The 16,398-nt window shown below is 42.3% G+C and overlaps 1 pseudogene; it reads left to right on the forward strand.

The window, feature by feature from the left end:
- Positions 1–540, forward strand: LOC145535732 (ferritin heavy chain pseudogene; annotated as a pseudogene).
- The last annotated feature ends 15,858 nt before the right edge of the window (positions 541–16,398 follow it).

The raw sequence follows: 16,398 nt of genomic DNA on the forward strand, positions 1-16,398 counted from the left end.
ATGCTGCCCACACCGCCCTCGCAGGTGCGCCCCGAGTGTGAGGCCGCGGTCAACAGCCACGCCGCCCTGGAGTTCCACGCCTCCTTTCAGTGCCTGGCCGTGGCCTCCTACCTCGACCGTGATGAGGGGGTCTTGAAGTATTTCTCCCACTTCTTTCTGCTCCGTTGCCACGAGCACGGCAAGACAACCGAGAGCCTGATGTTCCTGCAGAACCAGCGTGGGGGCCGCATCTGCTTCCTCGACTGCACAAAGCCCAAGACCCGACAGTGGGAGAGCGGCCTCCAGGCCATACAGGACGTCCTGCACCTGGAGAAGTGCGTCAACCAGAGCCTGCTCGACCTGCACCAGCTGGCCACCGACAGCAGCGATGCCCACCTGTGCCACTTCCTGGGGACCGGCTACCTGGACCAGCAGGTCAGGTTCATCAAGGAGCTGGGGGACTATGTCAGCATCCTGAGCAACGTGGGGTCCCCGGAAGGTGCCCTGGCAGAGTACGTCTTTGACAAGCTCACCCTGGGTGACGGCGACAAGAAGGACTGAGCCTCGACGGGACTTTTCCCCCGAGTCCTGGGTGAGTGCCCAAGGTCACCCTGCCTGCCATGCAGACCGCAGGATTGCCCTTGCATAAAAAGTTCACTTAAGTCTTCCTGCTTTCAGTGTTGCCAGTTCTTCCAATAAAGTAATTGTCTCCTAAAGAAATAAAGGTCTCTTGTTAATGCATGCATGCAAACCCTTAACCTTTCAAGTTTTAGAACAGGTATCCAGGAGGCTCTCTAGCTACGAATGCCCTGTCCACAGGCAGCTCAGGATCTCCACAGTGGGAAGGAAGAAGGGGATCCATGGGACCCTGAACAATACAAAAGGTACCTTCCCCTAATAAACAATGTGGATATGGGGTGGCCGTGGGTGAGCCCAAGCCCTGGTGAATGTGGGTGTGTGTGAATAGATGAGGTATAAAAATATGGCCTGAAAATCATGATTGGGGTTGATCTCCAGAAATAGTGAAGGGAATGGGATTGGGAAGGGACTGAAAAAGGAGGTCTATTTTTTTTGAAGTGGACTTCTGGGTAGCAAGATGCGGGCCCTGGATGCTGACAGCAGAGTTCCTTTCTGAGAATCTCCCCCTGGATTACAGTGACAATCTAAGTGTAGCAGGGCTGGCTTTCCTCGAGACACACTTCCTGTGGTCACCACTGTTGAGCATGGATGCTGCCCTTTCAAATCATCCACCTGTGGTTTTTTACTTGAACTGTACCACCCTGCAATAATGTAACATGATACCACTCAAAATTTACCTCAATTCTATTCTGGGCGATTCTATATAACCCTACTAGGTTGAGAAATATAAGCTCATGAATGAAGGTCAATTTGTGATATTGAATATAAAGTAAAATGAATCCCCCTGAATATGAAATCAGTGGTACTGGCTGCATTGAGGAATATAGAGGGGGAGGGCTTGAAACTGGCAGACCAGTTAGTAGGTATCACTACTGCATCAACCACCATGAGGATTCCTAGGAATGGCTGGACTTTGTTGTATTTGGATCCCTGACTTTGGGATCATGGTAAACCCCTATATGACGCTCTTAAAGGAAATGACAGTGTGCCACTAAGATAGACTGCAGAATGCCATAAGGCCTTTCTGTACAATTCACTCAAGTCCATTCTAGCAGACCTGACCTGACAATCCAGATATGGAAATGCTTACAAGTGGGAGCAGCTTCATGGACAGGGCACTCTTTGGTATGCAACAGTAACTCATCAGGAAGTCCTAGAAGCAGAAATCCTCCTCCAGGTATGTCTGCCCAGAAGGCAGAGCTAATAACCTTCATGAGAGCCCTGTACCTTGCAGCTAAGAAAAAGGTAACCCCTTATACTCATTCTAAGTACATCATCTCTGTGGTACAGGTAAGTGGGGCCATATGAAAAGAGAGGTCTATGAACATCAGGAGGGAAAGAAATACACAGAGGAGATCCAGGCCTTATTAGACTCTGTTAGAATGCTGGAAGAACCAGCCATAGCTCACTGCCCATGCCACCAAAAGATGGATAATTACATAACTAATGGAAATAATTTTGCCCATCATGCATGCATGCTAAGTCACTCAGTCCTATCCAACTCTCTTCAACCCCAAGGACTGTAGCCTGCCAGGCTCCTCTGTCCATGGGATTTCCCAGGCAATAATACTGGAGCGGGTTGCCACTTCGTCCTCCAGTAATCCTCCTGATCCAGGGATCAAACCCACATCTCTTGTGTCTCCTGCACTGCCAGGCAGGTTCTTTACCACTAGCGTCACCTGGGAAATAATTTGGCCTGTCAGGCCACAGAAAATCAGCCAGAACCAAAACCCCAGGTCCTAAAGCCCTAGCACTCATCCCACGTGTGGACCTATTGCTGTTTAAGACTCAGTATTCAGTAATGGACCTAGAGAGCAGATGAATGGGGATGTTATGCTCCACATCACTAATTAGTAGAGCAATACAAATTGAAACTTTCCATGAGGGCTTCCCTAGGGACCCAGTAGTTAAGAATGTGCCTTGCAATGCAGGGGACACTGGTTCAATCCCTGGTTCGGGAAGATCTCACATGCCGCAGAGCAGCTAGGCCCGCGAGCCACAACTACTGAAACCCACGTGCCTAGAGCCCATGCTCTGCAGCAAGAGAAGCCACCGAAACGAGAACCCCACACACCCCAGCTAGAGAGGAGCTCCCATGCATCACACATAGAGAAAGCCCTCACACAGCAAGAAAGACCCAGCACAGCCAAAATAAACAAATGAACTGACATTTCTCCAAAGAAGACATGTGGATGGGCAAAAAGCTCATGAAAGCATGCTCAACGTCAGTAATAATTAGAGAAATGCAAATCAAAACTACAATGATGTATCACCTCACACCGGTCAGAATGGCCATCATCAAAAAAATCTATAAACAAGAAAGGGTGGAGAGGGTGTGGAGAAAAGAGAACCCTCTTGCACTGTTGGTGGGAATGTAAACTGGTACAGCCACAAGGGAGAAGAGTATGGAGGTTCCTTATAAAACTAAAAATAGAACTATCATATGACTCAGAAACCCCACTACCGGGCATATACCCTGAGAAAACCATGATTCAAGGAAACGTGTACCCCAATGTTCACAGCAGCACTACACACAACAGCCAGGACCTGGAAGCAGCCTAAATGTCCACTGACAGATAAATGGATAAAGAACATGTACATATATATAATGGAATATTACTTGGCCATAAAAAGGAATGAAACTGGGACATCTGTAGTGATGTGGATAGACCTAGAGTCTGTCACACAGAGTGAAGTCAATCTGAAAGAGAAAAACAAATATGGTCTAGTCAAAGAATGTTCAAACTACTGCACAATTGCACTCATCTCACACACTAGTAAAGTAATGCTCAAAATTTTCAAAGCCAGGCTTCAACAGTACGTGAACAGTGAACTTCCAGATGTTCAAGCTGGATTTAGAAAAGGCAGGGGAGCCAGAGATCAAATTGCCAACATCCGCTGGATCATCAAAAAAGCAAGAGAGTTCCAGAAAAACATCTACTTTTGCGTTACTGACTATGCCAAAGCCTTTGACTGTGTGGATCACAACAAATTGGAAAATTCTTCAGGCAATGGGAATACCAGACCACCTGACCTGCCTCCTGAGAAGTCTGTATGGAGGTCAAAGCAACAGTTAGAAGTGGACATGGAACAACAGACTGGTTCTAAATAGGGAAAGGAATACATCGAGGCTGTATATTGTCACCCTGCTTATTTAACTAACATGAAGATTCAAAGTGAAAGTAAAGTCGCTCAGTCGTGTCCGAATCTCTGCGACTCCATGGACTATAGCCTACCAGGCTCCTCCATCTATTGGATTTTCCGGGCAAGAATACTGAAGTGGGTTGCCATTACCTTCTCCAGGAGATCTTCCCAACCCAGGGACTGAACCCGGGTCTCCTGCATTGTTGGCAGACACTTTACCGTCTAGGCCACCAGGGAAGCCCTAAACTTTTTTTTTAGTCACTCAGTCATATCTGACTCTTTGCAACCCCATGGACTATATACAGTCCATGGAATTCTCCAGGTCAGAACACTGGAGTGGGTAGACTTTCCCTTCTCCAGGGGACCTTCCCAACCCAGGGATTGAACTCAGGTCTCCTGCATTGCAGGCAGATTCTTTACCAGATGAGCCACAAGGGAAGCACTATATGCAGAGTACATCATGAGACATGCTGGACTGGATGAAGCACAAGCTAGAATCAAGATTTCTGGGAGAAATATCAATAACCTCAGATATGCAGATGATACCACACTTATAGCAGAAAGCAAATAAGAACGAAAGAGCCTCTTGGTGAAAGTGAAAGAGGAGAGTGAAAAAGTTGGCTTAAAACTCAACATTCAGAAAACTAAGATCATGGCATCTGGTCCCATCACTTCATGGCAAATAGATGGGCAAACAGTGGAAACAGTGACAAACTTTATTTCTTGGGGCTCCAAAATCACTGAAGATGGTGACTGCAGCCATGAAATTAAAAGACGCTTGCTCCTTGGAAGAAGAGCTATGAACAACCTAGACAGCATATTAAAAAGCAGAGACATTACTTTGCCAACAAAGGTCAATCTAGTGAAGGCTATGGTTTTTCCACTGGTCATGTATGGATGTGAGAGTTGGATGGTGAATAACGCTGAGCGCCGAAGAATTGATGCTTTTGAACTGTGGTGTTGGAGAAGACTCTTGAGAGTCCCTTGGACTTCAAGGAGATCCAACCAGTCCATCCTAAAGGAGATCAGTCCGGGGTGTTCATTAGAAGGACTGATGTTGAAGCTGAAACTCCAATACCTTGGCCACCTGATGTGAAGAGTTGACTCACTGGAAAAGATCCTAATGCTGGGAAGGATTGGAGGCAGGAGGAGAAGGGGACGACAGAGGATGAGATGGTTGGATGGCATCACCAACTCGACGGACATGGGTTTGGGTAAACTCTAGGAGTTGGTGATGGACAGGGAGGCCTGGTGTGCTGCAATTCATGGGGTCGCAAAGAGTCGGACACAACTGAGCGACTAAACTGAACTGAATCAGCTGATTCCTTGAACCCCTTAAATTTCTCCTTCAACCTTGGGGTGAAGAACCAGATTTGAGGGCTTTACCTCCTGTCTCCTTGCCAGTTGACCTCACAATAAAGCTCTTCCTTTTCTTAAAATCCAATGCTATAGGACGGGCTTCTATGCACATCAGGCAGTGAGCCTTTGTTGGTAACAGACACATGGTTAACCAGACACATCAAAGTGACATAGACACATACACATTTACCTATTTGTTTCATCACAAACTGCTTTGTTTTATACCATGGGTTGTCACACTACGGCCTGCAAGCCAAATCCAGCCCACCATCTATTGTGTTATTTTTTTAATTTGTTAAAGGCTATATTTTTTGAGAGTCCCTTCCACTGCAAGGAGATCAGACCAGTCAATTCTAAAGGAAATCAACCCTGGATATTCATTGTAAGGACTATTTCTGAAGCTCCAATATTCTGGCCACCTGATGCAAAGAACTGACTCACTGGAAAACACCCTGATGCTGGGAAAGATGAAAGGCAAAAGGAGAAGGGGACGACAGAGGATGAGATGGTTAGATAGCATCACTGACTCAACGGTCGTGAATTTGAGCAAACTCTGGGAGATAGTGGAGAAAAGAGGAGCCTGACATACCACAATCCACGGGATCGCAAAGAGTTGGACATGACTTACTGACTAAACAACAACACTTTTAAGAGCAGTTTTAGGCTGATAGCAAAATTGAGAGAAAGGAACCGAGATATTCCCAGGCCACACATTCCCTGGCCCCACATATGCATAATGTATGCCACCATCAACATCCAGCAGCAGAGTGGTTAATTTGTTACAACTGATGAGCCTACATTGATACATCATTATCACCCAAAGGCCATAGTTTATATTAGGATTCTTTATTGGTGGTGTACATTCTATGGGTTTGGACAAATGTATAGGGACATGCACTCCTGATTATAGTCACGTACAGAGTTTTCAGTGCCCTAAAAAATATCCTCTTCACCTACTCTTTCCTCCTCCCCTCTCAACCCACTAATCTTTTTACTGGCTCCAGATTTCTTACACTGAGATATAATTGACACACACCACTGATTTCAGGTATATAACATAATGCTTAGATATTTGTATATGTTGTGAAATGATCCCAAGTAGTTGACATCCATTACCATACCACAATTACAAATTTTTTACCTGTGATAAGAACTTCTTAGATTTACTCTACTAGCAACTTCCAAATATGCGATAGTGTTATTAACTACAGGCACCATGCCATACATTATAACCCATGACCTATAGCTGGAAGATTATATCTTTTGACTCCCTTAAACCATTTTGCTCACCTTGACCCCCTCCACCTCTGCTCTGGCAACTACCAATCTGTCATCTACGAGTCTGGTTTTCGGTTATTGTTGCTGTTTTAGATCTCACATATAAGGGAGATCATGTGGTATTTGTCTTTCTTGGTCTGACTTATTTCACTTAGTCTAATGCCCTTCAAGTCCATCCATATTGTTGCAAATGCACAATTTCCTTCTTTGTATGCCTGAATAATGTTCCATTGTACATATAAACCGCATCTTCCTTCATCCATCCATCAATGAACACTCAGGTTGCTTCCATGTCTAGGCTATTGTAAATAATGCTGAAGTAACATGGGAATGCATACATCTTTCTGAGTTATTGTTTTCATTTCCTTTCCATAAATAACCAGAAGTGAAATTGCTGGATCTTATGATAGTTCTATTTTTAACTTTTTGAGGAACTTCCATACTGTTTTCCATAGTGTCTGCAGCAATTTACAATTCTGTCAACAGTGCACAAGAGTTTCCTTTACTCCACAGCCTCACCAACACGTGTTATTTCTTGTGTTTTGGATACCAGCCATTCTCACAGGCATGGAGTGATATCTGGGGTGGTTCTGATTTGCATTTCTCTGATGATAAGTGATGTTGAATATCTTTTCATGTACTTCTTAGCCATCTGTATGTCTTCTTCGCAAAACCATCTATTTAGATCTTATGTCCATTTGAGTAGTCAATTTCTTTTTGCTATTGAGTTCTATGAGTTGTTTATGTATTTTGGATATTAACCACTTATGACAGGGGTTCCCATCCTCTAGGCCATGGACTGGTACCTCCTGTCAGATCAGTGGCAGCATTAGATTAGAAATAAAGTGCACAAAGTATGTAATGCGCTTGAATCATCCTGAAACCATCTCCTCACCCCCATTCGATGAAAAATTGTCTTCCACAAAATCGGTTCCTGGTGCCAAAAAGGTTGGGGACCACTACCTTATCAGATTTATCATTTGCAAATATTTTGCTTCCCTTGTGGTTCAGCTGGTAAAGAATCCACCTGCAACGCGGGAGACCTGGGTTCGATCCCTGGGTTGGGAAGATCCCCTGGAGAAGGGAAAGGCTACCCACTCCAGTATTCTGGCCTAGAGAATTCCACGGACTGTATAGTCCATGGGGTCACAAAGAGTCGGACACGACTGAGTGACATTCACTTTCTTCCATCCAATATGTTGCCTTTTTATTCTGTTGATAGTTTCCTTTGCTGTGCACACGTCTTTTAGTTTGATGTAGTCCCACCTGTTTATTTTTGCTTTTCTTGCCTTCACTTTGGTGTCAAATACAAAACCTCATCTCCAAGACTAACATCAAAGAGTTTACTAATGCCTCTGTTTTCTCCTACACATTTTATGGTTTCGGTCTTATGTTCAAGTCTTTAATACATTTTGAGCTGATTTGTATAAAATAGTGGTCCAGTTTCCTTCTTTTACATGTGGCTATCCTGTTTTCCCAGCACCATTTACTGCAGAAACTGTCTTTTCTCCACTGTATAATCTTGGCTCCTCCGTCATAAATTGTCATAAATTAAATAATTTGGGTTTATTTCCAGGCTGTTTTGCTTCATTGATCTGTGTGTCTGTTTTTATGCCAATACCATACTGTTTTGGTTACTCTTTCCATACTTGTGTCTTTTCCAGAATGTCATACAGTTGAAATCATACAGTTGAAATCATACAGTGTATAGCCTTTTTACATTGGCTTCTTTCACTTAGTAAGATGCATTTGTGTCTTCTTCATGTCTTTCCATGGCTTGATAGCTCATTTCTTTTTAGTGCTGATTAGTATTACACTGTTTGGTTGTATCATAATTCATTTATCCATTCACGTATGGAAGGACATCCTGGGCACTGTTAATAAAGCTGCTACAAACATCTGCACACAGGTTTTTGTGTTATTGTAAGTTTTCAGCTCCTCTCAGTAAATACCAAGGAGTGTGATTTCTGGATCATATGGTAAGAGTATCTTTACTTTTGTAAGAAACCACCATAATGTCTTCCAAAGTGCTGTGCCATTTTGCATTCCCACTAGCAACAAATGAGCATTCCTGTCGCTTCGCATCCTAGTCAGCACTGGTCCTAGTGTTGTCCGTGCTCTGGATTTTGGCCATTCTAATAGGTGTGTAGTCATATCTTACTGTTCTTTAAGTTGGCACTTCCCTGATGATACGATATGGAGCATCTTTTCATATGCTTGTTATCTTTATACTTTCTTTGATGAGCTATCTGTTAAGGTCTTTGCCCTATTTTAAAAGTATATTGTTTGTTTTCTTGTGGTTAGGTTTTAAGAGTTATTTGTCTACTTTGGATAACAGTCCTTGATCATATGTGTTTTCTGCAGTCTGTGCCTTGTCTTCTCCTTCTTTTCATATTGTCTTTCACAAGGCAGAAGCTTTTAATTTGAACAAAATACAGTTTATCAATTATTTCTTCCATGGATAATGTCTTTGGTGTTATATCTACAAAGTCATAGACACACCCAACGTCATCTAGGGTTTCTCCAATGTTATTTTCTAGGAGTTTTATAACTTGACATTTTACATTTAGGTCTATGATCCCTTTCAAGTTAAATTTTGTAAATGATGTAATCTGTGTGTCATTTCTTCACATGTGGATGTCCAGTTGTTCCAGTACAATTTCTTGAAAATACTATCTTTGCTCCATTATATTGCATTTTTTCTTTGTTAAAGATTACTTGATTATATTTATCTGGTTGTATTTCTGGACTCCCTGGTAGTGGTTCAGTATATCCATTTGGGGGTCCTAACACTGCTTGGAGATAAAGTGTGCATCCTCAGTTGTGTCTGACTCTTCGCAACCCCATGGACTATAGTCCTCCAGGCTCTTCTGTTCATGGAATTCTCCAGACAAGAATACTGGAATGGGCTGCCATTCCCTTCTCCAGGGGATCTTCCCAACACAGGGATCCAACCCGCGTCTCCTGCAATGCAGGCAGATTCTCTACTGACTCCCTAGTTTGTTCACTGAACTATTTGACTATTCTTTCACCAAATATCATACTGTCTCAACTACCAATGCTTTATAATAAGTCTTGAGGTCGAGTAATGTCAATTTTCCAATTTTACTATTCTCCTTTAATAGCATGTTCACTCTTCTGGTTTTTTTTTTTTTTCCTTATTGCCTCTCCATACCAATTTTAGAATAATTTTAGTGATATCCACAAAATAACTTGCTGTGATTTTCGCCATCTGCTTTTGTAATAAACTTTTATTGGAACTGAGCCATGACCATTTATTTACATGTAGCCTGTTGCTGGGTTTATGCTATAAAGTCAATAAGTAGGCGAGACAGTGTCCATATATCCCATGAGGCCTATAATATTGACTATCTTGTTTTTTCCTGAAATGTTTGCCAGTCCTTGTCTGTAATAATAGCCCCTAAGTTCATATAAAAGTGTCAAATATTTTTAAGTTGTCAGTTGTCTTTATATATCCAATATGTTCACTGCGTTTCTACCATCAACATCTCTACCATCACCACCCTTTAGCAGAAAAGAAATTCATTGTTTGAATTATATTAAATTAAGATGCTAATGATTGAATCCATCATCTCAGCAAAGGCAGCATGGCAGACACTGTTGATTACTAATCCAACAGCCATTTCACCTACTTCTTACTTATGAAGACAACACTGAACTTTTGGAAATGACAGTGTGCCCAATTCCTTAGCATAAAAGCATAAAAATTTTCTTCCTATTTCAAGATGTTTGAGTTTGTAGTCTTTCCTGTTGCCATGGTTGGTTGACTACGTGACTGAGTTTTGACCCAAGATATAAATAGAAATAGCCTAGATTTCTCATTAAATTTTAGTTGCCTGACAAAAGTGATGAGCTTTATGAAAAGAAATCATTTTGCCCCTTTCTTATCATTCTGACTATGATGCTTGTATGAGGATGTGATGCCTGGTGCAAGGGCAGCCACTGTGTAACTATGAGGATAATGTCAAGAGCACTGCAGAACTCTGTGTGGAGCTCTGTTATAATTAAGCCAGAGACAAAGTATGACATTTCCTCCCCATATCATCCCCCAGATTCTTGGAAAATAAAGTTAACCTTACTGCTTAAGCTCCTTTGTGTACATTCTTTTAGTTATGATTTATCTCACTGATACAAGAAGACTACAAGAAGGCATTTTTCAACCTCACTAAAAATTCAATCCATCTTACTCCCACCCCTGCTGTGTTTAAATACAGGTTTCCCCACTACCCAAAAGTAGAGCATTCCTATGAAACCTTTCATAAGCCAAAATAGTGTAAAGCTAAGATTATCCCCTGATTTCCAAGTTTGTATTATGCCACTTTGCTTTTACAAAAGACCTATATTAATATGGCTTCCCTGGTGGCTCAGACAGTAAAAAAATCTGCCTGCAATGTGGGAGACCTGGGTTCCATACCTAGGTTAGGAAGGTATCATGGAGAAGAGAATGGTAACCCACTCCAGTATTCTTACCTGGGAAATCCCATTGACAGAGGAGCCTGGTGGGCTACAGTCCATGGGGTTGCAAAGAGTCGGACGTGACTGAGCAACTAACACTTGCTCTACCTTCTATATTAATATGTCAATGGCTTTTTTTTTTTGTAAAATCAAAAATCCTCTTTGGATTTTTTTGTTATTGTTGCTGTCATTAAAAAGTTCAGTTCAGTTCAGTCGCTCAGTCGTGTCCGACTCTCTGCGACCCCATGAATTGCAGCACGCCAGGCCTCTCTGTCCATCACCAACTCCCGGAGTCTACCCAAACCCATGTTCATCGAGTCGGTGATGCCATCCAACCATCTCATCCTCTGTCGTCCCCTTCTCCTCCCGCCCCCAATCCTACCCAGCATTAGGGTCTTTTCCAATGAGTCAACCCTTCGCATGAGGTGGCCAAAGTATTGGAGCTTCAGCTTCAACATCAGACCTTCCAATGAACACCCAGGATTGATCTCTTTTAGGATGGATTGATTGGATCTCCTTGCAGTCCAAGAAACTCTCAGGAGTCTTCTCCAACACCACAGTTCAAAAGCATCAATTCTGCGGCGCTCAGCTTTCTTCACCGTCCAACTCTCACATCCATACATGACCACTGGAAAAACCATAGTCTTGACTAGACGGACTTTTGTTGGCAAAGTAATGTCTCTGCTTTTAAACATGCTATCTAGGTTGGCCATAACCTTCCTTCCAAGTAGTAAGCGTCTTTTAATTTCATGGCTGCAGTCACCATCAGCAGTGATTCTGGAGCCCAAAAAAGTAAAGTCTGACACTGTTTCCACTGTTTCCCCATCTATTTCCCATGGAGTGATGGGACCAGATGCCATGATCTTAGTTTTCTGAACGTTGAGCTTTAAGCCAACTTTTTCACTCTCCTCCTTCACCTTCATCAAGAGGCTCTTCAGTTCTTCTTCACTTTCTGCCATAAGGGTGGTGTCATCCGCATATCTGAGGTTATTGATATTTCTCCCGGCAATCTTGATTCCAGCTTGTGTTTCTTCCAGCCTAGCATTTCTCATGATGTACTCTGCATATAAGTTAAATAAGCAGGGTGACAATATACAGCCTTGATGTACTCCTTTTCCTATTTGGAACCAGTCTGTTGTTCCATGTCCAGTTCTAACTGTTGCTTCCTGACCTGCATACAGGTTTCTCAAGAGACAGGTCAAATGATCTGGTATTCCCATCTCTTTCAGAATTTTCCACAGTTTATTGTGATCCACACAGTCGAAGGCTTTGGCATAGTCAATAAAGCAGAAATAGATGTTTTTCTTGAACTCTCTTGCTTTTTCGATGATCCAGCGGATATTGGCAATTTGATCTCTGGTTCCTCTGCCTTTTCTAAAACCAGCTTGAACATCTGGAAGTTCACGGTTCACATATTGCTGAAGCCTGGCTTGGAGAATTTTGAGCATTACTTTACTAGCATGTGAGATGAGTGCAATTGTGTGGTAGTTTGAGCATTCTTTGGCATTGCCTTTCTTTGGGATTGGAACGAAGACTGACCTCTTCCAGTCCTGTGGCCACTGCTGAGTTTTCCAAATTTGCTGGCATATCGAGTGCAGCACTTTCACAGCATCACCTTTGAGGATTTGAAATAGCTCAACTGGAATTCCATCACCTCCACTAGCTTTGTTCGTAGTGATGCTTTCTAAGGCCCACTTGACTTCACATTCCAGGATGTCTGGCTCTAGGTGAGTGATCACACCATCGTGATTATCTGTGTCGTGAAGATCTTTTTTGTACAGTTCTTCTGTGTATTCTTGCCACCTCTTCTTAATATCTTCTGCTTCTGTTAGGTCCATACCATTTCTGTCCTTTATCGAGCCTATCTTTGCGTGAAATGTTCCCTTGGTATCTCTAATTGTCATTAATAAAAATCAGTACTAATGCAGTGACATAACACAAACTTTTAGAAAACCAGGGCGGAGGTGGGGTGGGGACTTGTACCCAGTATTTGCCAAGTGCATGGAACATGTAATGTACTGCCTGTTTTTAGTTCTATTCTGACAATGTCTGTATCACTCTTGCAATAGTCCTGTGAGGTATGGATCTTCTTTATTTTACAAGTGAGAAAACAGTTTCAGAGTAACGTTACTGCTCTGAAACTACACAGCCAGTAAGTGAGGGAGTCTGACTCCTAAGAACATAATAATGTCTTTGCATGCTTTCTGCTCTTCTGTCATCTCATGATGGGGGACTATGTGATTTTACATAGGTGATGGACTATGTCACATTACATAGGTGATTTCATTTAAGCAACAGGCGTGTGAGATGGGTCTTATTATAATTTCATAAATAATTGGCAGGTAGGCTTGTGGGCAGAGTTTGAATGTCCCTTCCAGGTGTTCCTACCCAGAGTCCAGGCCCTCCCTACTGCACCCAGCCCTCAATGACCTATTTCACCTCTGATAGTCACAGAGCACACAGGTCCCTAAAGCTCATCTCCATCTTAAACTGGCTACTCTCTACCTTTAATTCAGAGCCAGGCTTCCAGAAAGGGTTACCTGTACCTGTTCACCTCTCTGAAAGAATGTATTCTGTTGATTTAAGTTTTGAAATTACATCCATAGGCTCAGAAACCAAAATGTATAGAACAATCTATGGTGAAGCCTTTTTCTAAACATAGCTCCTCAGTTTCCCAATGTTCTCTACTTTCTAAAATGTAACCTCCTTGAGAGTTTTCTGCATGTCCTCACAAACCCTTATAGAATGTATATATAAGCATATACAGATGTATAGCACCCTTATCTAAACAGGAGTATAACACAAAGGATCCTGTACTTCGCTTTTTTCTCCCTTTGCAATATGACATGATTACTTTTTAACAGCCCATTTTACATACTGATCACTAGAGATACTTTGGCACTTGAGATTTTTCCTGCTGCCTCTTGCATCAAGACAGCTACCAATCTCTCTGTACTTGATTGGCTTCATTCAAGTGTCCCTGAATACGAATTGTAACACTTTCCCAAAAATTGCAACGAAATTAAACAGGTTTTACTTGTTTAATCAACTGTGTGCCACCTTGCATAAAAGTTTCTATGGTTATTTTAAGCAAGATGCAACCAACCTCTGACTTGTTCTTTCCCGAGTTATTCATCTTTAATAGTAAAATAAATTGGCACTGGTGATGCACAGCATAGATAATGCATTTCAGCCATGTGATCACCACCTTCTCTTGTGACAATTTCAATAGAATACCTTACTTTTTACACAGAACTTCCCAATTTGCATGTGTTCTATCTTTCTATTTTCTCCAGAAGTTTGAGTTTCTTAGTCTTATTGTATAGATGAAGAAATTAAAGATGTTAAGTGACTTGTGTGTTGGTCCAGCCATTTTCCCTAGAACACTTAAGTTGATAAGATGGCTCTTAAATTTGTGAACAACTTCTGGATCGCCAACTACCTCTCTGTGAATGCCCCAACTTGCAGATATTTCTGCTTATGTTCTCAACACAAGGCAGCTCTTGGAGTTTGAATTGTGGTTTCTGCCCCTCATCTCTGATTATCTTTCATTCCCTTTCCTGTCATGCTTGTTCAAAGAAAGGAAGAAGCCATGTGAGTGCTGTATATGTGGCTGGGCCCTCCTCAGCAATACAAACTCACTGGGAACATAACCCACTTCCAAACTTTACTGGGCAGGTTCTGAGCTGATTAATCAGATAGTAGAACATGCTTGGCTCTACTCTTTCCAATTATGCATAGGGTCCTTCAGCCTTGAGTCTGGACACATCTAAGAAGGTGATTAGTTGGATACCACAGGAAGAACACATACTGTTGCCCACAACTGCTTCCTACTCCTCACACTGAGCAGTAGCAAGAGCAGGGGTAAATGCTTTTAGATCAGAGCAGGATGCACGGAAGCTTAGGTCACAGGGTTGGGACAGGACGCATAGGTGGATGGCAATACCAAGGAAGAACAAGGAGAATCCAAATGCAGCATTTCACTAAAAATATGAGTTGATTCTCTCCACGTTCATTAATGACTGGCCAGAGTACAAGCTGTCCCACCTCTGATCTCCCCGGCTTTCTAAATTCACACAGCTGAATTTTTAGTAAGGCATCTAAAAATCAAGCATGAATTAAGAATCATCATCAAATGTTTCAAGAAAAAATTATAAATTATAAGAAAGAAATATCAAACTGAACAAATGAAGGAAAAAAAAATCCCTTATACTCAAAACACTACGTAAACCTAAATTCAGAGACATTCTACAAAATGACTGGCTTATGATCCTCAAAAGTGTCAAGGCATGCAAGACAAAGAGATACTCAGGAATTATGCCAGAATGAAGGAGGCTAACAGTCAAGATAACTAACTATAGCATGAGATTCCAGATTGGGTCCTTTTGCTGCATAAGACAAGCGGAGAAGACAATGGCAACCCACTCCAGTACTCTTGCCTGGAAAATCCCATGGATGGAGGAGCCTGGTGGGCTGCAGTCCGTGGGGTCGCTAAGAGTCGGACACGACTGAACGACTTCACTTTCACTTTCCACTTTCATGCATTGGAGAAGGAACTGGCAACCCACTCAAGTATTCTTGCCTGGAAAATCCCATGGACGGAGGAGCCCGGTAGGCTGCTATCTATGGGGTCGCACAGAGTCGAACACAACTGAAGTGACTTAGCAGCAGCAGCAGCTGCATAAGACATTTTGGGGATTACTGGGAAGACAACTTGAATGGCATGTGAATACTTGATGGTAGTAATGCTCAATGTTCATTCCCCAATTTTGACTGTTGTATTGTAGCTACTAGGAGAATTTCCATGTTTTTGCAGAAAATACACACTAAAGTAATAGGGTGTACTAATTACTGTATCTCCCTCTTAGTACATGAAAGAACAATGCTGCTGCTTTTGATGCAAAGTTGCTTAAGAGTTCAGGAGCCAAAGATTATCACCCAGAGAAGGAGCAGCCAAGAAGCAGTAAGTTCATTTCTCTCTGCTTAAGCAAGGGAAGTGGGTGGGAGAATCTTAGGTTATGCTGTGCTTGAAAATTAAAAATTAATGTGAAAAATATCTACACCATTTCTCTCAGTGTTAGCAACTATATCTCTTTTTCTAAATTATATATCCTAATTTTTCACCATATACTTATTGTTATATTAGTTCTTTAAACAGAAAGCATGAGTATTATAGAAAAAGCATGTTTGAAAGTGAAAGTCAGCTACATTCTTTTCGAAATAGTCAATTTTTTAGTGGAAGCCTGACTACATAAATGAGGCACCAACATCCACTTGATGGGTGCAATATCCAGAGGCAATACCATCATGGACTTCTCCACACAACACTTGTTTCAGTCGGGGCACTTGCTGCAAACAACAAAGTGAAAAGTGTAAATGCTAGTCCCTCAGTCGTGTCCAACGCTATGCGACCCCATGGACTGTAGCCTGCCAGGCTCCTCTGTCCATGGGATTCTCCAGGCCAGAATACTGGAGTGGGGAGCCCTGCCCGTTTCCAGGGGATCTTCCCCACTCAGGAATCAA

The sequence above is a fragment of the Giraffa tippelskirchi genome, chromosome X (genome assembly GCF_054371585.1).
Source record: "Giraffa tippelskirchi isolate mGirTip1 chromosome X, T2T-mGirTip1v1.2.pri, whole genome shotgun sequence".
NCBI classification, from domain to species: Eukaryota; Metazoa; Chordata; class Mammalia; order Artiodactyla; family Giraffidae; genus Giraffa; species Giraffa tippelskirchi.